The following is a 23,371-nucleotide window of genomic DNA, read 5'->3' as shown; positions in this document are numbered from 1 at the left end:
CTTTCATCTTAATCCTTTTCCTCATTCTAATTTTGTTTCACCTTGTAGCATTACTATTCAATTAGTCTCATGTTCATAATCTTGAAAGTATCTTTGGCTTTTCCCCCTAGTCTTATCTCTCAATCTTGTTAGTTAGCAAGTTCTATCAATTCTGTTCCCCAAACACTTGAGAAATACATCTCTACCTCTTTTCTTACAGCATCTACTTGAATTATAGGACATCTTGGCCATTTGCTTAGACTCTAGTAATAGTTTCCTGATAGTGTTCTTGGTTCCTTTCTTCACCAATCTGTTTTTCATATCACTACTTGATTAATCTTTCATTTGCATGTATTTAGTCATACTTTTCCTTTGCTTAGAAATTTTTGTTGACTTCTTATGACTTCTTGAGGAGTTAAAACTTCTTTGCCTGGTGTCTATAGGCATACTTTCCAACCTCATCAAATGGGATAGTTCCCTACATACCATGCTTTAGGAAAACTAGATACCCATTGTATTCTCATTCTATTTTACTAGTGATCAGATTTTACTAGTGTTTGCTTGACCTGGATTACTTAATCCTCTCCTCTTTATCTACTAAATTCCTATTTATACTTTAAATCTTAATTTAAATATTCATTTCACATAGTAGTTTTTTCTTAACTCTCTACTGTACTTTTCACTACTTTACCATAGTGATTGGACCTATTTTCTAAGAATTTATAAGTTTCCTGTAGGTAGACCTAAACTACATATTTCTCATAGTTCCTGTTACAGTGCTGTACACATTAGAGTTTTTTTAATTACTTTTAACATTAATTAAAATTTTTTTGAGTTCCAAATTCTCTCCCTCTCACCTCTCCCCCCAACCATTGAGAAGGCAAGCAGTATGATACCAATTTATACATGTGAAGTTATACAAAATATATATCCATATTAGCTATGTTGGGAAAAAAAAAACTAGAAATGTAAAGAAAGTGAGAAAAGTATGCTTTATTCTACACATAGAGTACATCAATCCTATGGTGGTGGATAGCATTTTCATCATGGGTCCTTTGGAATGGCTTGGACTATTGTCTTGATTAGAATAGCTAATCTTGATTAGAAAAACTAATTTCATAGTTGATAATTGTTACAATATTGCTATTTTTGTGCACAATGTTCTCTTGGTTCTACTTCACTTTGTATCAGTTCATATAAGTCTTCCCAGTTTTTTCTGAAACTCCTGCCTGTTATCTCTTACAGCACAATAGAATACTGTTATAATACTATATTACAACTTGTTCACTTATTCTCCAATTTATGGGTATCACTTTGATTTTCAGTTCTTTGCCACACACATAGACATACACACACAAACTGCTATGAACATATATGCCCTTTTCCGTTTTCTTAGATTTTGGGGGGGGCTACAGATCTAGTAATGATATTTCTGGGTCAAAAGCTATGTACAATTTGTTAGCCCTTCAGGCACAGCACTGTCATTCTCCAGAATGATTAGATCAGTTCACAATTCCACCAGTAACAGTGCATTAGGATACCCATTTTTTCACAGTCTCTCCAGTATTTTTCATTCTTCTTTTCTGTCATTTTAGCTAATCTGATATATGTGAGATGGTACCTCAGAATTATTTTAATTTGCATATCTAATAATGATTTGGAGCATTTTTTCATATGACTATGGATAACTTTGATTTCTTCTCATGAAAACTGCCTGTTTATATCCTTTGATTATTTATTAATTAGGGAATAGCTCTTATTTTGTACATTTTGTTCAGTCTCCTATATATTTGAGAAATGAGGCCTTTTTTTCCTTCAGTTTCTCGTTTTTCCTTTGAAATTTGGTTACATTGGTTTTGTTGTGAAAAACTTTTAAATTTCATGTAATCAAAGTTACCTATTTTACTTTTTAAAATCCTTTTTATCTCTTGTTTGGTCATAAACTTTTCCTTATCCATAGATATGGCAGATAAAATTTCCCATGCTCCCCTAATTTACTTATATCACTTGTTATATCTAAAATCACTTACCCATTTTGACCTTTTGTTAGTCTAAGGTGTGAAAACTTGATTTAATGCCTAGTTTCTGCTTGACTATTTTCCAGTATTCCAAGCAGTTTTTGTCAAATGGTGAATTCTTGAATCCAAAGCTTGAATCTTTCAGTGTATCAAAGACTAGGTTACTATGTTCATTTCTACAGTAGAGATGTAATAAATGTTGTTTATGAAGTTTTGCTTAGCTTTAAGGTACATTTCTATATACCAGTATGTTCAGGAAGTTGTGATCAGGGAGCTGGAAGCAGCCTTCACACAATTCAAATAGGGCATTGATAGTCTGAACCGGGCCATTGCTCTCATCATACATGCTTCCCCCATAATACATGCTGTTTGTGTCAGTGAAGTAACAAAAGCATCAACCTTCTCTGTCTTGCCATTATCAGATTCTAGGATGATGGTTTTGAAGAAGACCCAAACTACTCAAGTTAAGTTGTCCCTACACAACACCAATATAATCCCATACTTCTAAAACTGGTTTTTGATTCCCATGAAACTCCTCTGTCTCTCTACCTTAGGCTTCCCAAATCAGAGGACAGTGGAAGAAATCTGTGGCTTTATGCTTAATAATACTTGCTTTTAACTTTCTTCTTCTCAACTTGCAATGTCCCATGTAAGTTGAAATTTGTTCAGTTGTATGAATTTACCTATATTTGTACAGTTTGGGGCATTGACTTTAATTAGATCTTTATCACATCCTTGACCTGAAGCCTGAATTTGGTTTGCTATCTTGTAAATACCAAGAAGAATATAATGTGTTTATATTCTTAAAAGAGTTCAGGATAGTGATTCTCATAATTTTATGACTGCTGCAGAGTACTTAACTGGTTTGTCTTAATTTGGTTAACCCCAGTCTTTATAACCTTATTTTTGGGCTCAATTAGCTTTTATTTAACAGTAGTATTTTGAATGACCAGAAAGTGCCTAGAAACCTATGGAATTTAATTGAGAATTTAACCTACTAGTCATCATCTATTAGAGGGACAGATTTATGGATAATTTCAAGGCTCCTTGTGATTCTCTGATTCATTCATCAGCTGTTTATAAAGGGCATACTGCTTGCTGAACATTATATTACAAGCTATGCTAGTTAGAAAAGATATAGAAAATAACCATTTCCACTCTTGGACCCAGCAATATGTGTAGAGGGAATTTCATCCCCTCCCCCTCCTAGATTGCTGACTCAGTTCATCACATTCTTCATATGTCAGCACTGTGTCCATGAACATAAATAAAAGGATGTGGGCAGAGCCCACCAGGGCTTTTTGGCACTTGCTACTTCCTTGAGCAGGCAGGTGAGGGTCAGAGGGAGAATCCTGCAGGATGGGCTATATGTGGTCAGACTTAGAGTAAGGAAGAGACTAAATCTATGCTTATCTACCTTTTCTATCTCAAGTGATTATTAATAAACTTTATGAAAAATAAAAACTTGATATTAATTTAAATTGAACAAATACTACAACTAGTTCTACATCCCAAAGAAATTAAAGATAGGGGGAAAGAACCTACCTGTTTCTTTCCTGTTCAAAAAATATTTACAGTAGCTCTTTTTGTGGTGGTAAAGAACTGGAACTCAAGGGATGTCCATCAGTTGGGAATGGCTAAACAAGTTGTAGTATATATTCCTAATGGAATTCTATTGTGCCATAAGAAATGACAAACAAGATTGATCACAAAAACAAAACAAAACCAAACCTGGAAAGACTCAAATGAAATGATGCAAAGTGAAGTGAGAAGAACCAGGAGAACATTGTACAGATTTATGATGATCAACTGTGAATGATTTTACAAAAAAAGGGTATTTACTGCCATAGAAGGAACCCATGAATTTTTTTTTTATTATTTTATTTTTCTTTTTTTCCTTCTTTTTATTTATTTATTTTTTTTAATATATTTTATTTGATCATTTCCAAGCATTATTCGTTAAAGACATAGATCATTTTCTTTTCCTCCTCCCACCCCCCATAGCCGACGCGTAAGTCCACTGGGCATTAGATGTTTTCTTGATTTGAACCCATTGCTTTGTTGATAGTATTTGCATTAGAGTGTTCATTTAGAGTCTATCCTCTGTCATGTCCCCTCAACCTCTGTATTCAGGCAGTTGCTTTTTCTCGGTGTTTCCACTCCCATAGTTTATCCTTTGCTTATGAATGGTGTTTTTTTCTCCTGGATCCCTGCAAGTTGTTCAGGGACATTACACCGCCACTAATGGAGAAGTCCATTACGTTCGATTATACCACAGTGTATTAGTCTCTGTGTACAATGTTCTCCTGGTTCTGCTCCTCTCGCTCTGCATCACTTCCTGGAGGTTGTTCCAGTCTCCATGGAACTTCTCCACTTTACTATTCCTTTTAGCACAATAGTACTCCATCACCAACATATACCACAGTTTGTTCAGCCATTCCCCAATTGATGGGCATCCCCTCGTTTTCCAGTTTTGGGCCACCACAAAGAGCGCAGCTATGAATATTTTTGTACAAGTCTTTGTGTCCATTATCTCTTTGGGGTACAGACCCAGCAGTGCTATGGCTGGGTCAAAGGGTAGATATTCTTTTGTCGCCCTTTGGGCATAGTTCCAAATTGCCCTCCAGAATGGTTGGATCAATTCACAACTCCACCAGCAATGCATTAATGTCCCTACTTTGGGAACCCATGAATTTTAAATGCAGATTGAAACATACTATTCTTTACTTTATTTCCTCCATAAATTTTTCTCTGTCTTGTTACACAACATGACAAATGGGGGAATATCTATTATATGATAATGTGTGTATAGTCTATGTCGTATTACCTGCCTTCTTGGAGAGGCGGAAGGGGGGAAAGAACATGGATTGCAAAATGTCAGAAAACAAATATTAAAAATTGTATTGAAATAATCTGGAAAAAAAATTTAATTTTTTAAAAAGAAAGAAAATAGTCCTTTCCTTCAAGTGACCTATAGTCATGGGTTTAGGGGAAATAGAGGATGTAAGAACAGATTTGTCATATAAAAAAATAGAGAATATAAGCAAGCTAAAGAAAAGGCAATATAACTATATAGATAGTATACATATATTGGTATATATGTATATAAAGACACAAAGATGCAAACATATAGACATTATAGCACTATATATACATATATATATTATTTATTTATTTTTAAACCCTTAAATCTTGGAATCAATACTGTGTATTGGTTCCAAGGCAGAAGAGTGGTAAGGGCTAGGCAATGGGGATTGAGTGACTTGCCCAGGGTCACACAGCTGGGAAGTGTCTGAGGCCAGATTTGAATCCAGGACTTCCCATCTTCCAGGCTGATTCTCTAACCACTGAGTCACCTAATTTTTAAGGGAAGTAATGGATTGATTGGAGAAAAGGCAGAAGTAGGTCAGGAAAATAGTATGACTGTTGGCCTGGAGATCTAAGTGAATAAAATATGTGGATTGATGGTAAAGATCTTCATTTGAGAACTGGATAGGATCTTGAAGATCATTTGGTTCAGCCCTCTCATTTTATTTATTTGAATTGAAAAATGTTGTTTAATTAGAATATTTTTTCACGGTTACATGATTCATATTCTTCCCCATCCCCACTCCTCTCCCTGTAGCCGATGAGCAATTCCACTGGCTTTTACTTGTGTCATTGATCAAGACCTATTTCCATATTATTGATAATTGCACTAGGGTGATTGTTTAAAGTCTACATCCCCAGTCATATCCCCATCAACCCATGTGATCAAGCAATTGTTTTTCTTCTTTGTTTCTATTCCCACAGTTCTTCCTTTGAATGTAGATAGCATTCTTTCTCAAATCCTTCAGAATTGTCCTGGATCATTGCACTGCTGCTAGTAGAGAAGTACATTACATTCGATTGTACCACAGTGTATCAGTCTCTGTGTGCAATGTTCTGGTTCTGCTCCTTTCACTCTGCATCAATTCCTGGAGGTTGTTCCAGTTCACATGGAATTCCTCCAGTTCATTATTCCTTTGAGAACAATAGTATTCCATCACTAACAGATATCACAATTTGTTCAGCCATTCCCCAATTGAAGGGCATCCCCTCATTTTCCAATTTTTTGTCATCACAAAGAGCTTGGCTATACATATTTTTGTACAGATCTTTTCCCCTATGATCTCTTTGGGGTATAAACCCAGCAGTGGTATGGCTGGATCAAAGGGCAGAGTCTTTTAAAGCCCTTTGCAGACCTCTCATTTTATAGATTAAAGTGTGACTAAGATAAATTAATGTGTGTTAAAATGTTTTGGATACAGTAGAAATACTATTCAAAAGTTAGACTTAAGAAACTATTTCTATGATAATGATGTGAAATGCCAAGTAAGAGGGGGACAGTTAATAGAGGGCCTTGACTACTAGGCTGAGTTCAGATTTGATTCTGGTGTTGATAACTAGTCATTTTGTATCCTCCATGATAAAAGTAGTGTTTAAGAAAGATTACCCTGACAGCATTTTGCAGGATTGACTCCTGTGACAGGAGATTGGTTTTTCCTAGTAATCTGACAATGGGATGATTATTACTCTTTCACATCTGACTGCTATGAAAGGTATAGTATAAAGTTCAAGAGGATAGGTTGGGCAGTAGTAGGCAGGATACAAGTTAAAGTAGGAATACTGTGAGGATGAGTAGTTTTAGTGGGTCAAAGCGGAGAAGAATGAGCAAAAGTTTAAAGCAGAAAATCAGATCAAACAGATAGGATCACAGAAATGGAGTTTACTCTGCTTGGGGTCTTGCCCTCCATCACAGTCATCTTAATTGCTGGATGGTGATTGTTGACCATCCCTTTTCTTCTCTTTTATCTTCTATGCCACCCCTTTCCTTAATACAGTAAATAGTTTCCCCCCACCTTGTGTCTCAGACCTAATCATGGGCTGTGGAAATAAGAAATTTAAGAGCTGTTGCAAAAGTATAATCAACAGGATTAGGTGACTAATTGGCTATGGGGATGAGGGAGTAGTTAGATAATTTTTTAGATACCCTGAGATAACAGGTGCATAGTAGTGCCATTGATAGTAATGGGGAGTTTGGGAAAGAATGCTGATTTGGGAAAGGGGAGTAAGATGAGAAGTTTAGTGTTTGAGAAGTATTTTCAGATGTTAAGATGTATGTGATGTGACTAAAAGAATGTGTTGGATTTTTTTTAACTCTTGCCTTCAGTTTTAGAATCGTTAAGTATAATTACCAAGGCAGAGTAATTTGGGCTAGGCAATTAGGGTTAAGTGACACAACTAGGAAGTATCTGAGGTCAGATTTTAACTCAGGACCTCCTGTTTCTGGGCCTGGGTCATATCAACTGAACCATCAAGCTAGCTGCTCCTCGTGTCTTGGCTTTTTTTTTTTTTAAATATAAACCCTTACCTTCTGTACTGTATAATTGGTTCCAAGGCAGAAGAGTGTTAAGGGCTAGGCAATGGGGGTCAAGTGACTTGCCCAGGGACAGCTGGGAAGTGTATGAGGTCAGATTTGAACCTAGGACCTCCCATCTCTAGGCCTGGCTCTCAATCCACTGAGCTATCCAGCTGCCCCCTCATGTGTTGGATTTTTAAGAAACAAACACAGTTGAAGTTTGCCTAGTCCGTCAAAATGTGGTCTCCCTTTGTAGATCCCACATTTATGTCGACTTTAGTCTTGCTCAAAGCCTTTTCTTTTCTTTCTTTCTTTTTTCTTTCTTTTTTTTTGGGAAAGTCTCCTTTGGTATTGTCTTCAAAGCAAAAGTCCTCAGATTCTCTCTGATCAAAGGAGAACTCTTTCTCCCCAAATCAATCATTTCCCCAAACTTCCCTTTTACTGCCTGTGGTGCTGTTATGCTTCCTTATTCCTGTTTCCCTTAATGTCCTGCTTCAGATCTGCCAACCCCTTCCTACTGTGCCTTCTAGAATGCTTGCTCTATAAGGAACAAGCTTGCTTTCATCTGAAAGCTCTTCCTTTTTTCAGTCCATCTTCTTGTACTTACTGAGACCTGGTTCCCTCCTGATGATACCACTTTGGCTACTTCCCAGCACTGGTTGTATCACACATTGACTCATATGCCCAACAACAACTCAGGTTGCAGTGGGGGAGTGGGAATACTCCTTGTCCCTGATTGCTACTTCCAGATTTTTCCTTTACCACTATCACTCAGTAACCTCTCATCCCTTGGGGTTTATTTCAATCCTTGCTTATCATCTACTTTGGATTCTTGTGACTCTTATCTACTGACCTCCAAGACACTCTCCCTTCAGTTCAGTGCTTGGCTCATAGTCTTTTTTCTTCTTACCAACTCCTGCTTTCCTACTAGGAAATTATATGTGTTGATACTCAAACACCTTAACTACCCAGTTCTTCAAGTTACTAACTTCCATGGACTTCCTCCTCTACCCCACTGCAGCTGCACACAAGAGATAGTCATGTCCTTGATCTTGCTTTTATCATCGACAAGTGATTTACTTCCAATGTTCATGAATTCTGAAATTCCTTTATCTGATTACATTTTTTCAAATTCCTTCTTGCCGCCTTACAGCACATAATAATCCTGTGACCACCAATCTCTTCACCCCTTAGTTCTTTTCCAGATCATGATCCTACATTGGCTCGTCTCTAATTCCTTCCTCATCACAACCCCTCAGCAAACTAGTTCAATACTACACTATCCTCTACTCTTATGTCTCTTATTCTGACTTATACTGTCTCTGATCTTGCTGTGCTGTCCATTTCCTTCATTCCTATTCAAGTACTATGAAAGAAATTGGAGAAAATCATTAAACTCTGCTGACTGGGTCTACTATAAATTTGTTACTTAATCTTAACCCGAGCTCTTACTGGGCCTAGACAGTCATTTTACACATTCCTAAACACTTCATTATCCTACATACCATGGGAACTTTCCCAAAAAATTTCAAATCTCCTCAAAACTCCCAGGATTCTCCTTCCTTTAGTCTTCTTAGTTAAGAGCTTTGCTGCATATTTTACAAAAACCATTGAGGCCATTTGCCAGGTGTAACCTCATCTTCCCTCCTCTTCATTTCACATCAGCCAAAGGCCTTCTGACACTGTCTCCTTTGCTCCTCTCTCACTTGAAAAGGTGGCTCTTCTCTTTGCCAATGCAATTCCCTCTACACACACAGGTGATCCCATTCTATCTCTTATTCTCCAGCAGAATGTTCCCTTTTCCTTCCATCATCCTCATTTTCTCACTAATCTTCAGACTCCTCTGCTGCCTGGGTGCCTCTTTTGGTGCCTCTACTTCCTTTCCCCTCGTGTCTTTATAACTTTCTCCACTGTGGCTTTCAACCTCATCACTCAACTGAAATATTTTTCTTTGAAATTGCCATTGATTTCTCAGTTGCCAAATCTTGATGTCTCTGTAGCCTTTGATACTGTTAATCATCTCCTCTTGGATACTCTCTCCTCTCTGGGTTTTTGGGGCACTGTGCTTTGGGTTCTCCTACTTGTTGATCTCTCCTAAATCTCCTTTAGGCCAGGGACAGCTAGGTAGTTAATGCGTGGGGCCTGGAGTCAGGAAAATTCATATTCTAGATTTTAAATCCACTCTCAGACATTTACTAGCTGTGTGACCCCAGGCTAGTCACTTAACCCTGTTTGCCTCACTTCCTCATCCATAATATGAGCTAGAGAAGGAAATGGAATCATTTCAGGAACTTTGCCAAGAAAACCCCAAATGGGGTAATGAAGATTCAGACAGAATTGAAATGACTGAACACCAACAACAAAATCTCCTTTGTTGAATCTTCACCAGGTCTGGTCCTAATAACTATCTGTGTCCCTCCAAGGTTCTATGTTGGCCATTTTCTTTTCTTCCTTTGTGCTATTTTGTTTGGTGATCTCATCAGCTCCCATTGGTTCAATTATTATTTTGTAGGCATATATTCTCAGTCCTATTTATCCAGCCCTAATCTTCTTGTCCTCCATTCTTTTCATTTTCAACTGCCTATTTTGCATCTCAAACTGGATGACCAATAGGCCCTTCAAACTCAGTTTGGCCAAGTGAATTCATTATGTTTTCACTCTCAAATCCTCCCGTCTTCCCAGCTTCCTTATTGCTGTTGAGGTACATCATCTTCCTACTTACCCAGATTTGCATTCTAGACATCACCTTTGATACCCTACTTTCTCATTCCCATATTCAGTTTGTTGTTGAATCCTTTCATTTCTACCTTTGTAGCATCTTCTCTGATATTGCCTTCACTCTTTTGAAGGCCCTTATCACCTCATACCTGGACTCTGTTAGTAACCTTCTAGTTGGTCAAACCTCTCCTCCTTGTAGTCCAGCCTCCACTTAGCTATCAAAGTGATCTTTAAAGTACAGGTCTGACCTTGCCACCTTCCTATTCCGCAAACTACAATGGCTCCCTTTTGCCTCTAGGATCAAATTATAACATCTTATTTGGAAGAGGAATTTGAAGTCCTTTATAACTTGGTCCTTTTCCTCCCTTAGTCTTCTAACATCTTATTCCTCTCCATATACTCTACAGATGATGTTATTGATATCCTTGCTATTCTTTGCATAAGATGTTTCATTACTCAATTCTGCATTTTCCCTAAGTATCCTCTGTACCTAGAGAGTCTCCTTCCTTTCCTCTGTCTTCTGGATTCCCTGACTTTCTTCAAATTTCAGCTAAAATCTCACTTTCTATAAGAGGCCTTTCTTTCCCAATCCTCCCCATTGCTAGCACCTTCTTTCTGCATTTATCTTATTGTATTTATGCAATTATATATCTTATTGCATTTATGCAAATTATCTGCAGTTTACACTCTATATCTTGTATGTACATAATTTTTTTATGCTATATCCTCCACTGGTTTGTAAGTTTCACGAGGGCAAGAATTGTATTTACTCTTTTTTCAGTAAGCAGCACAATACTTGGCAGCAGAGTTGGTGCTTAATAAATGTTATTTGGATTTGCTGAATAATTGTAGATGTTTCCAAAAGTTAAATTGGCCCTCAAAGGATAAAGATGTTATTATTGAAATTAATCAGAAGAATATGCTAGTAGGTTCTGAAGGCATATCAAAAGAGGAGTTTAAAAAATGTAATGAGTAATGACAACATTGTTAGAAGAATATGGCCTCTTAAGAATTTGAAGGGGATAACACTTATTTGGATATATATATTCTAGTTCATTTTTAGAAAATCAGTTTTTTCAGTTATTTCTAAATATGATCTTATCCCAACTTTGACTATGTAGAGAACATTGCCTTGTAACAGATTTTAAAATTAGCAAAACCAACCAATACATTCATTAGTCAGTCAACAAACATTTATTAAACTCTTACTGTGTGCCAGGCATTCTTTCACATCCAGTCCCCAACATCAGCAATAAAAGACAAGAAATACATTTTCTCAACTTGTCTCTAGGGCTAACTCTTCTCGTTATAATTATGTTGAATTCAATTTCCATTTATATTTTTGCCACCTATTTTGATGTATCATTGCATTTCTTTTTGGGTTTGGTATTTTACTCTGCAATAGCCTTATAAGTATTCTGAAGATTCTCTGAATTTTTCATATTCATTCTTCTGACGTTGTAATATTCCATTCCATTTTTGTGCCACAATTTTAGCCACTTCCTAATTAATCTGTTTCTAATACTTTTGCTCTTTAAAAAGTACTACCATGAATATTATTATATTTATGAAATTTTTCTGTTTTGACCTTCTTAGGGTATTTACCTAGCAATGGGATCTCAGAGTCATGTGTTACAAACATTTTTAGCAGAATTACAAATTGTGGGGGCAGCTAGGTGGCTTAGTGGGTAGAGAGCCAGGCTTAGAGACAAGAGGTCCTGAGTTCAAATATGACCTCAGACACTTCCTAGCTATGTGACCTGGGCAAGCTAGTGATAGTGAACCTTTAAAGATGGGGTGCTGGGCCCCATCCTAACACCCCCCGGCAAAATGCCATGCCCCTCCGCACCACTACATGTATGCTTCCCCTGCTGCTGCCACCACCTTACCCCACATAGGGGAGGGAGAAAGCTCTCTAATTGGACTGCTGGATGGAGGGGTAGGTAAAGTGAGGAATGTCCTTAGGGAGTGTGGAGAAGGGAAGGAGTTCCACCTGCCTTTCCAGTAATGAACTCTGGGGGTGGGGTTTGGGGAGGGAGGGTGGCTAAGTGCCCTCAGAGAGCACTCTGCATGCCATAGGTTTGCTATCACTGGCCTAGCCGTTACCATTCTTCTGCCTTAGGACCAATACACAGTTTTGATTCTAAGACAGAAGATAAAGGTTTTTAAAAAATTATAAATCACTTTCCAGAATGTTTGTGCTAATTCACAACTGTACCAATAAGTGGGTTAGTTTTCCCATCTTCCTAATCTTGTTTTATTTTTTTACTTATAAAAAAAGTTTTTATTGATGCCATTTTTTATATCACCAGAATTTCTTCCCATCCAAATCTTCCTTCCAGAGAATAATCCTATATGGTGTTATATTTTTTAAAATGAAATAAGAGGAAAACATGAGTAAAACTGATCAATATATAGAAAAGTATGAAAACATGTGCAGTATTCTAACTCATGGCTATCCTGCCTTTGCAAAGGGGGAAAAAGGTATATGTGCCTTCTCACATCTTCTCTCTTAAGCCAGGTTTATTTTTGTTTTTGTTTTGTTTACATGATTCAAGAAATAACTTTAACTAGGAAAAGAGAAGCTGAGAAACTTTTATAGAGTTTCCAGAGACTTCTGGACACTTTCAAGGGCTTTAGAGGTTGGCACTATTTTTTAAACTTTTTTTTTTAGTTACATGTAAAATCAATTTTTTACAATTGCTTTCTGACATTTTGCAATTCTCCTCCCCAGGGGAGTAAGTGGTCTGCTACAGTTTATACCAAAATCACCTTATATTATGATCATATCTTTTATAAGAGAAGCTATTCTGTAGGCAGAGGTATAATTGGAATTCTTATGAAGGATCAGGCCTTGAAATGTAGCTTTGGGAATAATCAGCATAGATATAGTAGCTGGAACTCCAAAGGTATATTACTTCTTCTCAATAATAGGTATAATGGAAAAAGAGAATGGGACTAAAGACTGAGCATTGAAGAATTTTCATTGTAGAAGATGGGAGGAAAAAATAATAATTGAAGAAAACAGTGAAATCATAAAGAAAGTAAATTCAATTATCGTGTGAATAATTATACTTTAAATTTACTATATACTAACCTGATGTGATGATGAGTAAGCCAAATTATACATATCATGTTTTCTATTATTCTTTGTTGCTAACTAATGTTGAGTCTTTATAGTGATGTGAAAAGGATGCTACAAATGTTGCATGTATTTAGTTTCTCTTCCTGAAAAAAAGTGAAAAAAGCAGACAAGCTTTTTTTTTTGGCTTCAGAATTTCTGGATATATTGCACATGCCTAGACTTTCTAGGCTGATGTGTCTTGTTTCCATTTTACTTGATTTAAAAAATATATCATTAAAACTCTTGACTATTTTTCAGGCCTCCTTTTATCCACAGGCAGCTAGGTGGCACATTGCATACAGTGAGCAGCCCGTTAGCCAGCTAGTATTTATGAAGTTCCTTCTAAGTGCCAGACATTGTACTAAGTTCTGGGAATTTCAAAGAAGGGCAAAAAAAAAAGTCGCTGCTCTCTACAAGTTCACAGCCCAGTGGGGAAGATAACATAAAAACAACTCTTTACAAAGGATATACAGAATAATTTGGGTATAAAAATACTTATGTTTATAAAATTTTATATTTTTATATATTATAAAAATAAAATTAAATATGTATGTACACACACACAGAGGATAAATTGGGGCATCTTAGAGGGAAGGCATTAAGAATAAGGTAGACTGGCAAAGACTTCTTAGAGAAGGTAGGGGCTTAATTGAGATTTGAAAGGATTTCCAAGGAAGCCAGGAGGCAGAGATGAGAAGGGGGAAGAGTTCTAAGAATAGGGGACAGCCAGCAAAAATGCTTGGAGTTGAGAAATGGGATGTCATTTTCCAAATGGAATGAATTTTTTTTTCATGTTCAAGGAGGCCAGTGTCACTAGGTCGCAAAATATATGGAGAGGAATAAGATTCCTTGAACAGTAAGAAGGAAGATGCTAGATTTGGAGTTAAGAAGACCTGAATTTAGATCCTACCTCAGGCACTTATCTAAGTGACCCTGGGCAAGTCTGTGTTTGCTTTGGTTTCTTCAGCTGTATAATGAGAATAATAGTAGTGCCTCCCTTACAGAGTTGTTGTGAGGATCAAATGATGTAATATTTGTAAAAAGTGCTTAGCACAATGCTTGACACATAGTACTTTCTATATGAACGCTGGCACATAGTTGGTTCTGTTTAAATGCTTATTCTCTCTCTCCCGTTCCCTTCCTACATCACAGAGTTCTGAAAACAAAATGAGATTATATCTGTTAAAGTGCTTTATAAATCTGAAAGTACTATATAAATGCTAATCATTATTTTAAAACAAAATTTCTTCTTAAATGCTTAATCCTTTTTCTCATTTCTGTGGGGAGGGTTGGGTTGATTGTTTTTTGGTTGGCCAGTGATTGAAATTTTCTTCAAACATTAATAATATTTTTTTGTAAAAATAATCATTCCATTTTTTCCTAGATATCAGTGTCGATGAATGTAAAGAAATTACTGGGATTTTCCACCTTTTCTTTTGGAAAATTTGTACAGATTCCTATCTTCATACACCATTCCTCTTCTACCCCTCTATAACTCACCAAAAATAAATGGTAGTATTTTGGTAAGTAAATTACTTTGTTAAGCCTTAGTATGTTTGGCAGGAATATTGAGAAATATTAGTTTATTTTCCCAAATTCCTTCAAACATGTTGGGTGGATACTTTTTGAGGTGTTTTTTAATAAATTGTTGCACAAGATGAGATGGTATGATTGGGCTTTAGTTTGTTTCCTACATCAACAAGATCATGGTTCCACTGAACTTAGGAAGTGTTTTATTAAGTCTAGTGTCTTTTTGTTGTTTTCATAGACAAACAGTTTTATAAGTAATACTTAGGCACTGAAAGATTCCTTCCAATCACCCTTCTTTTCTTAAGAGGTACTGAGAAAGGGAGCAGCTAGGTAGCTCAATGGATAGAGAGCTAGGCCCAGAGATAAGAGGTCCTGGGTTCAAATGTAGCCTCAGACACTTCCTGGCTATGAACCTGAGCAAGTACCACTCTTCTGCCTTGGAACCAATATATAATATTGATTCTAAGACAAAAGGTAAGAATATGGACCGAGGATAGTTTACAGATGATGTTGAGCTATGCCAGAACTTCTACTTACATGGTTAAAGTAGTCAACTTTGGTATCTTTTATTTCTCAATCATACCTTCTCCAATTTTCAGTCTTTTCCTATCCACTTTCTCCTTCCTTGCCTTGTCCAGATATGTCCAGATTTCTACCCTCATTAAAAATCCTCCATTAACCCTTCTATCCCCCTAAGTTATAGTCCTATATCTTTAGTCCCTTCTAGGTATAATCAGTGCCTCCATCCTTTTCCTCTGCTCTCACTTCTCAGTATGTTGTAATTTTGCTTCCAAATTCTCCTGAGGTTGGCTCTCTCTGACCTCAATTGAAACAATTCTGCCCAAGGTTACCAGTGATCTCCTCATTGCTAAATGTAATGAACTATTCTCAATATTCAACCTCCTTTCTCTATGTGGAGCATGACACCATTGACAGACTCCTCTTCTTGAAGCCTTTTTATTGCTGGATTTTCTTGACACTTCTGGGTTTTTTTTTTTCTCCTACCTGTCTGGGTACTCCTCAGTCTCCTTTGCTAGATCCTCAGGCATATCTCCCCCATTACATATGGCTTTCTCCTATGCCTTTTTTCTTTCTTCATATCCTTTTTTGTGGTAAGTTGATCAATTCCCATGCATTTAAAGATTATCTCCATGCTACTGACTCTCAGATCTGTATATCTAGACTTCTCTTTTCTGAGTGATCATCAACTGTTTATTGAACATATCTAACTAGACATCTCATAGCAAACCAAACTTTCTTCTAATCCCTTACAGTCTGATTTCCGACTATCATTCCACTGAAGTTGCACTGTTCCATGTTAGTAATGATCTTTTAGTTATCAGAGTTGGCCTTTTCTGAATCTTCATTCTTTGTGACCTTTGTGTAACCTCTGACAATGTTGATTATTGTCGCTTCCTTGATACTCTTCTCTCTAGGTTTTTGGGATATGACTCCTTGTTCCTCTCCTTCCTGTCTGACTCATTCCTTTCCTGTCTCCTTTTGCTGGGCCCTTCTCCAGATTATGTGCTCTAACTGTAGGTGAACCTCAGGGTTCTGTCCTGGGCCTTCTTCTCCCTGGATACTATTTCCCTTGGTGATCTAATCAGTTTCCCTATATTTACTATCCCTATGCTGCTGATTTTAAACTATGCTTTCCTAATTCCTCTATTGAACTCTAGTCTCACATCTCCAACTGCCTTTCAGATATCTTGCCAATGCTTGTCATTTTACCTTTGTAACATCTCTTAAATTCACCACTTTGGTCCAGGCTCTCATCACTTCATCCCTACTCGCCTTAAGTCTCTCTCCACTTCAATCCATCCTCCATTCAGCCACTAAAGTAATTTTTCTAAAGCTTAGGTCTGATGTGTCACTTCCAACTCAGTAAACTCCAATGACTTCCTGTTCCCTCCAGGATTAAATACAAAATGATCTGTTTGGCATCCAATGCCCATCATAACCTAGCCCTCTTCTACCTTTCCAGGCTTCTTATACCTTACTTCATACCACTCCTCTTCAATCCAGTGACACTGGCCTCCTAGCTGTTGTATTAACAAAATCCTCCATCTCTATGGGCTTTTTCTCTGGCTGTCCCTCATACCTGAAATGCTCTTTTGCTTCCATTCTTGATCACTGACCTCTCTGGCTTCCAGCCACAATCCTCCCTTCTAGAGGAGGCCTTCTCCAATCCTTTTCAATTCTGATGCCTTCTCTTTTTTAATTATTTCCTATTTTTCCTGAATATAGGTTGCCTTGCATATATTTGTTTGATGTTGTCTCCCTTGTTATATAAACTTCTTGAGGGCAAGGACTATCTTTTGCTTGTTTTTGTATTCCCAGCACTTAGCACGTTGTCTTGTACATAGGAGATATTCAATAAATGTTTATTGTAGTTTATTTTACTTTTTAAAAACCCTTCCCTTTTGTCTTAGAATTAATACTAATATAAGACAGAAGTATGGTAAGGACTAGGCAATGGGAATTCGTGTGACTTGCCCAAAGTCACACAATTAGAAGGTGTCTGAGTCCAGATTTGAACCCAGAACCTCATGTCTCCAGGCTTGACTCTCAATCCACCCAGTCACCTAGCTGGTCCCACTGAGTAAATGAATATTGATTTATGTTCACTCATCTTTCTCCCTCTTATCCTCAGCTCTTCTCCACATTTCCCTTTCTGTTGATGACACCAATATTATTCAGGTCACTGAGGTTTGGAATCTTAGAGTCTGCTGTGTTAACGATCTCCAGAATTATTTCTTTTCTTTTTACTTACATGACCTCTCCCATCCTTCAGCTCTCATCACCTCTTGACTATATTATACTAATAATCTCTGTAATATCCTCCTAGATTCTTTTCTTTGTCATTCCAGTCCATGCTCCACATAATTGCCAAAATAATCTTCCCAAAGCACAGCTGGCTTCCCTTACTTGAGAAACTGCAGTGGCTCCCTATTGCCTCTGATAAAATATAAACTCCTCAGTTTAGCATTTAAAGTTCTTAATCTAGCTTAAGCCTAACTTTCCCTGCTAATTACATACTTTTTTCTTATCTTCTCTACATTGCAGCCAACTCACTATTGACTATTCCCCGAACTTGCCCTTCCATTTCAGCTTCCATGTTTTTTTCCACAGGTTTCTCTTCTACCCAAAATGTATTTCCTCCATCTCCGGCTCTCAGAATCCCTTATTAACCTCCTCTCAGCTCATATCCCACTCCTTAATATAGGCATATATTGATTGATAGATTTTTTAAAAATCCTCTTATTTGTTAGTATTTTCTCCCACTTGTCACAGAGCCTGTTTTTACCTTCTGTTCTTGTGTTGTTTCTTCTCAGTAGAATACAAATTCCTTCCGGGCACTAGCTGTTTTTCTGTTGTGTTTAGCACATAGTAGGCACATGATTGATGCTTGTTTAATTGAATTGGAACTTCATTGAATTAGAAGCTCAAGCAATAGGGTTTCATATTCTTTTGACCCTAGGTACAAAAGTAGAATAAACATGCACTACACTGGACTTTGTGGAGATGTCATTGACTAATGCACACATGGATCAAGTGGCCAGTTCAGTGGTGAGGTAAATTATTCATCCTACCAAAGATCTTGAAATTTAAAAGAATTTTAGAATAGAGTTCATCCTCATTTTTCATTATTACCCTTGCAGATTTTTAATCTCAATTTTTTTTTTAAAGAAGGCCCCATGGGTAGAAGGGGCTACTGTTGAATGGGAGATAACTCTTCTCTTTGAAGAAGGTAGTGGAAGTATCCTTTCCAAATGAGCGAATGACACCCAGAGGTTAAGTGACTCATCCAGGGTAACACAAGCTACTCTGCAGGACTACAACTCAGACCTGGTCTCCTGCATGCACCATATCCCAGTCTGCTCCAGCTCTCCACTCTAGCCTGGAGAGACTCATCCATAGTTCAGCTTAGCTCTGGAACTATCTTCCATGGGGGTCATTCTCAAGGTATGATAGAAGTAAGAGATGAAGAGTTGTGTGAGAGAGTGACCTCCAAAGGTGGCTGAGCCCCTGCTGATAACAAATAAGGGTATCCAGAAAGGGCAAGGAAACATCAGTAACCAACACGATTTTCTTACTGATGGAGTAGCAGTCTGAGTCTTACTTTATTGCTGCCTCATGTGATATTTTTCTACCACAAAGGCACAAAAAAAAAGATGCCTGACATATAAATCACACATGAATTACAATAGCAGGCTGCATTTAGTTGTGGCCTGCTGTTGCTGCTGCTTGCTTAGGTAACAAGAAGACTAGGCCCCTGCAGTGATTATGAGCACTAGGAGCACTTAGTATTTTCCTAGTAGAATAGCCAGAACAATTCTATGAAAAAGGATGCACTTTTGAAGGATCAATCTGTCAGTAGGTGTTTGTGGAGTCTTTACTGTGTACTGGGCACTGTCTTAGGCCTGAGGAATGCAAACCCTACAATGAGACAGACCCTGCCCTCAAAGAGCTGGCATTCTTCTGGGGAGATGACGTCTGTTCACAGGTAGGAGAAGATGACCAGATACAGATTAAAGTACAGGCTGCCCTGGTCTTTCAGCAGCTAGCTTCTTGTTTTTGTCTCACACTCACCCCTTTAGTGGTTCTGCCCAGGCTCCTTCCTCATACTCTGTTAATGAGCACCTCATCTAGAAAAACTAGATTTATAGCATGCATATAATGGGCATTACTAAGAGGTGACAATTTGGACAGTCATGGTTTTTATTTATTTTAATGTTGTACATTTTTCTGTGGTTTTTGTGTAATTTAAAATGTCTTTTCCTACTTCTGAATATTAAAATCAAATGGTCTCTGAAAGTAGTTGAAGATTTGGCAAACTCAGTCACATGTTCATGAAGCTTCTACTATGTGCCCTGCACCATTCAGTGAGATGATTTTTTTGGTCAGTAAGGTGCTTATAATCTGTTTGGGCAGTTAGACTAAAATGACAATTAAAAGATCTGAAATTTACATGGTACATGTGCAAAACTTTGCATTTATTTTCCTATTTGAGCCTCACAATAAGAACTGTAGGTATTATTACTATTCTGGAGGTTAGGACCTAGAAAGATTCATTGATTTGCCCATGTTCATACCACTTTTAAGTGTCTTAGGGTATATTTAAGCCCAATATCAATGCTGTATCTGCTTATGCCACAGAATGAGAGTGAATTGCTAAATGGTGTGGTGCAGATCAGGCGCTGAAAAGAATGGTCAGCAGTGAGAAGCTAGTGTGATCTAAAGAAGCTTCCTGTATGATCTGGCACTTAAACTGGAGGAACTTGAATGATGGACAAGATTTGGGCAGGTAGAAAAGAGGGGCAGCAGCATGTCAGGGAAGAGAACAGCAGGCATGAAGACGAGCACAGTGTGTTTGGGCTCAACCAAGAGGACAGCATTGGGAAGTAGTGTGTACATTGAGGAGTACATGATAGGCTGAAAGGGCTCTCAAGGAAAAGTCTTAAAAATACTCCCAGAGAAGTTAAGCAGATAGATGCAAGCCTCTGGGAAAAGCAAGATGGCCTTTAGGTGGGCTTCTAGGCCCTTTGAGCCATCTCCATGTCTGGGAAGCTATGGCCTTTTCCAACTGGCATGTTGCTTAGTGTGAACAGGAGGACAGGCCTCATTGAGAATGGCTCTGAGGCTCCCCAGACCCCCAGAGGAAAGCCTAGAAAGGTTTAATCCTGGTTGTTTAAAATCTCCTTGTACCTGTCTTTTCATTAGTAGTAGTATTTTTTTTAAGGAGAAGCCAATCTGCACCTGGCCATAAAGAGTGACATTGTATCCGTGAAAGTGCTGTGCCAGCACACAGAGCTGTCCCACAAGAGCACTTTCCAAGTCCCCAAATGCAGGGTTGACAGTCTGCAGCAGTAGTCTGTGAGATGGGGGAGGATGGACAGCAGTGAAAGAGGGATGTGTGCATGCTATAGATGGGATACTGGGGGGAGAGGAGGGAGAGAAGCTTCAAGGGCTCCAGAGACAGTTGGAATAGAAACCATTTGAGTTGGCAGGATCAGAGAGTCCAATTGGCTCTAAAGCAGCAACTGATGCCTTTCAGGGTATATGCAGGATGGGGTACACGTGTTTCACTCCTTTTCTCAAGGTGGTGTTGTTTCCTATTGTTAGCAAGGCTATAAGGTTAGAAGTTTTATTGATGGAAGTATGGATTGGATGGAATTAGAAATCTCGAAGACTAAAAATATCACGTTTTGCCAGGAAATGAGACTGCCCAAAACCTCCCTTCTTAGCTGGGAGGAGTAGAGTGAAAGGTGGAGTTAGTGGGGTTTACCTTTTCCAGGAATTATTACATTCTGTATGCATTTCACAAACTGGCTGCCTTCTCATAGGTGGCTTAGGTTTGTTTTGATGTTGATTCAGTGACTAATGGGCCATCGTAAGTAACCTCATTCTAAATTCAAGGTAAGAGAACTTTCTCGCCACTCTGATCCTGGAATAAACCACAGTGTGTTTGCCACACTTGCTGTCTATCTGACTTAATTGGGCCATTTTTAGTGAGTAATGGGGAATGAATATATTTGATTACTATTCTTAGTATTATACACAATTTTTGCACATAGGATTGGAACTCAGGGAAAGTTACTGTTCTTTACTTATTCCTCTTTTTTTTTTCATTTTCTTGGCAGTGTTTTGAGCATAATCACTGTGTGAGTAAATGATCATAACAGTATTCCAAACTCAGAATTCAGTGGTATATCTTGTTCCCATTGCACTGATTTTACAGACTCAAAGTAAGGTTGACATTGATAGCAGAGATAATTTGGGGGAGTGGGTAGAATCTATGAAAGACTAAGAAAAGAGATGCCGAAATGGAAATACTCTGGTAGCACCACTTCTCAGCTGTTGCCTATAGGTGGGAATCTTAAAAATTCTCAGACCCTACTTCATAAGGTTGGGTTAAGACCATTCCCCATTTAAAAAAAAATGAAGGAACTTAGATTAGGAATGTGAGACCTCTACTCCACCCTTACTTAAGCCTGCTTTAGGGGAAGAAACTCCTTGCTGAACAATTAAAAATACTTAAACCCATACTTATAAGGCAAAAGTTCTTAAGCTGTGCCTTTTTTTAGATCTAATACAAAAGGGTGCTAAGTACCTATAAAGGTCAGGCAACTTGTGAATTTACAAGGAGCAAAGAGGTGAGAACTTACTCAGAGATTTTTTCAGGTGTGAACTTAATTTTTAAAATTCTGGTTTCTATGATTATTATCATTTCTATAGTTATTATTTCTAAAGTTGTTATTAAACTGCATATTCCTTCCTATAATCTTGAGAAAAGTTCGACATTCTATCATTCTGTGGCCCTTCTTCCCACAGAAGTGGCAGGTTACTGGTTTATCCATGGATTCCTGCAAAGGAGCTATAGTCTCTCCCTTATTTTTCAATTGTCTCTTTAACATTTCAATTTCTTTCTTTAAGTCTTCCACTAATGTATTGTGTTCTTCAGGTCTTTTTTATATGACCTTTATAAACATAGGTTGCTACTCTCCTCACTTCTTCAAGGTCCATAGAGTCCCAATTAGGACAGCTAGTTTTAAAGTAGTCTTTTACCACTGAACAACAATTCTCAATGAATTGCCTACCTATTTGCCTAATGTCCCTTTCTCTGAATAAATCAAGGTCCATATATGTATTTCCTATGTCAATAAGTCTGCCCATAAATTGGGAGGGTTTCATCAATTTCTTGTCGGATTCTTTCAAATTTTGACCATTTTTCAGGTCTATCAGAGCAAGCTCTCATAGCTGTCAATAATGCTTCTCTGGCCTGGTTTGGTTTTGTGTGATCTAGTTCAGCATTGGGGTTCCAATGTGGATCTTCAGTTGGCCAATAATGTCCTTTCCTACCTTGTTTTTGATTAACCAGAGAGACGATATTGTTTTTTTCTCTTTTTGTTAAAAATGTCTCTAACAAATTCTCAACATCCATCCAAGTGGGGTCAAAAGTTCTGAATATGTTCTCTAATCTTTTTATAATTAATATTGGTTCTTCCTCAAATGCTGGAAGATCTTCCTTAAATTTATTTAAATCCTCAGGGTTAAAAGGTGTGTGATGGCTTACAGATACCAAGTTTCCATTTTTATTAAAAGTGGGTACTTCCCTTAAAGGAAATAACCTATCTGAATTATTTGGTACTCCTGTTTCTGTTTCTAGGTTTATTGTTGTCCCATAGTGCCAGAAGGATCAGACGTAGGAAGGGTATGGGAATTGAATTGGGCAGGGTGGGAAGGAGGGACAAAGGAAGAAGGTTGAAAGAATACAGAGGTGTTAGGGTTGGAGGAATGAGTAGGGTGTGAACTTAGGGTGGAGGCAGTAGGATGGTCAGTATGGGTGTGGTGTGAACTTGAGTGGAGGGTGTGGGATTGGAACCATGGACAGGGGGAGGAGTGGGTTGGTTAGAAGTAGGGTTTTCTGAGGCTGAGGGGGCAGGGGGAAGGGTGGGTTGGTTAGAAGTAGGGGGTTCTGGGGCTGAGTTGGCAGGGGGAGTAGTGGGTTGGTTTGACTGAGAAATGAGTTTTTTTTAAGGAAATACAATATTACAGCTACAACAATCAAAATCTCAAGGGAAAGTAGTATGTCAGTTAGACTTTGCCATAAGTTCCATG

General features: G+C 37.9%; 1 protein-coding gene across 7 annotated transcripts in view; it reads left to right on the top strand.

Moving 5' to 3' along the window:
* The window catches only part of R3HCC1L (R3H domain and coiled-coil containing 1 like), a 225,134-nt gene that overhangs the window by 104,230 nt on the left and 97,533 nt on the right, over positions 1-23,371 (top strand). For 4 of the 7 annotated variants that reach the window (XM_007478666.3, XM_007478667.3, XM_016427822.2 and 1 more), the window contains exon 2: positions 14,604-14,742. The exons of 2 other annotated variants lie outside the window; for them this stretch is intronic. The gene's annotated coding sequence lies outside the window, so the exon portion shown is untranslated. Of the gene's footprint in view, positions 1-14,603; positions 14,743-18,230; positions 18,325-23,371 lie in introns of all 7 variants that reach the window. One more of the 7 variants, XM_007478668.2, reaches the window with a different exon arrangement.

This window comes from Monodelphis domestica, chromosome 1 (genome assembly GCF_027887165.1).
Source record: "Monodelphis domestica isolate mMonDom1 chromosome 1, mMonDom1.pri, whole genome shotgun sequence".
NCBI lineage: Eukaryota > Metazoa > Chordata > Mammalia > Didelphimorphia > Didelphidae > Monodelphis > Monodelphis domestica.
The sequence above is the reverse complement of the archived record's forward strand: the minus strand, read 5'-3'. Positions and strand labels throughout refer to the sequence as shown.